At 39.6% G+C, this 1,565-nt stretch overlaps 1 pseudogene; it reads left to right on the plus strand.

The window, feature by feature from the left end:
• Positions 1 to 461: 461 nt before the first annotated feature.
• On the plus strand, positions 462 to 1,229 carry LOC122427457 (annotated as a pseudogene).
• Positions 1,230 to 1,565: the final 336 nt, after the last annotated feature.

Genomic DNA, 1,565 nt, shown 5'->3' on the forward strand with positions numbered 1-1,565 from the left:
CATGTTGATGGATAGGAAGACTCAATATTGTCAAGATAGCAGTTCTTCTATCTAGAGTTGTGGACTCAAAATGATCCTAATCAAAATCTCAGCAAGTTATTTTGTCAACAACCTAAAGTTTATGTGGAAGTGCAAAAGATCCAGAATGGCCAACATGCCATTGAAAGAGAAGAACAAAGTTGGAAGACTGATTCTATGTGAAATTACTATATAGTTATAGTAACTAAGACAGCACAGTATTGGCAAAAGAACAGATGAATAGATCAATGGAATGGGATAGAGAGCCAAGAAAAAGACCTACATAAATATAGTCAACTGATCTTTGACAAAGGAGCAAAGGCAATACGATGGAGAAAAGACAATCATTTCAACAAGTGGTTCTAGAACAACTGGACATGCACATGCAAAAAGTATATCTAGAGTCAGACGGGCGTGGAGATGCTTCTGGAAGTAACATCACAATGGCTGCCCAAGGAGAACCCCAAGTTCAGTTCAAACTTGTTTTGGTTGGTGACGGTGGTACTGGAAAAACTACATTCGTGAAGCGTCATCTGACTGGTGAATTTGAGAAGAAGTATGTAGCTACCTTGGGTGTTGAGGTCCATCCTCTTGTGTTCCATACCAAGAGAGGACCTATTAAGTTCAATGTATGGGATACAGCTGGTCAGGAGAAATTTTGTGGACTGAGAGATGGCTATTATATACAAGCTCAGTGTGCCATTATAATGTTTGATGTAACATCAAGAGTTACTTAAAAGAATGTGCCTAACTGGCATAGAGATCTGGTACGAGTGTGTGAGAACATCCCAACTGTGTTGTGTGGCAACAAAGTGGATATTAAGGACAGAAAGGTTAAGGCAAAGTCAATTGTCTTCCACCGAAAGAAGAATCTTCAGTACTATGACATTTCTGCCAAAAGTAACTACAACTTTGAAAAGCCCTTCCTCTGGCTTGCTAGAAAATTGATTGGAGACCCTAACTTGGAGTTTGTCGCCATGCCTGCTCTTCCCTCGCCAGAGTTGGTTATGGACCCAGCCTTGGCAGCACAGTACGAGCACGATTTAGAGGTTGCTCAGACAACTGCTCTCCCGGATGAAGATGATGACCTGTGAGAAAGTGAAGCTGGGGCCCAGCGTCAGAAGTCTAGTTTTATAGGCAACTGTCCTGTGATGTCAGTGGTGCAGCGTGTTTGCCACTTTATTGTATAGCTAAGCAGAACATGTGCTTAATCTTCGGATGCTGAAGGAGATGGATGGGCTTTGGAGTGAATGTGGCAGTTTAAAAAAAAAATACCTTCATTTTTTGGACCTGCATATTTAGGTGTTTTGGAACATAGTTGTTTCCTCCTTGAGTTTCAAATATAAGACTGCTATAGTCACATGACAATATTGAGAGGTGGAATCTTGTTTGTTACTGTTATTCCCATTCCTTTTCGTTTAGAATCAGAATAAAGTTGTATTTCAAATATCTAAAAAAAAAAAAAAAGTATATCTAGCACAGACCATATGCCCTTCACAAAAATTAAGTCAAAGTGGATCATAGACCTAAATGTAAAATGCAAAATT

Source organism: Cervus canadensis, chromosome 2 (genome assembly GCF_019320065.1).
Source record: "Cervus canadensis isolate Bull #8, Minnesota chromosome 2, ASM1932006v1, whole genome shotgun sequence".
NCBI lineage: Eukaryota > Metazoa > Chordata > Mammalia > Artiodactyla > Cervidae > Cervus > Cervus canadensis.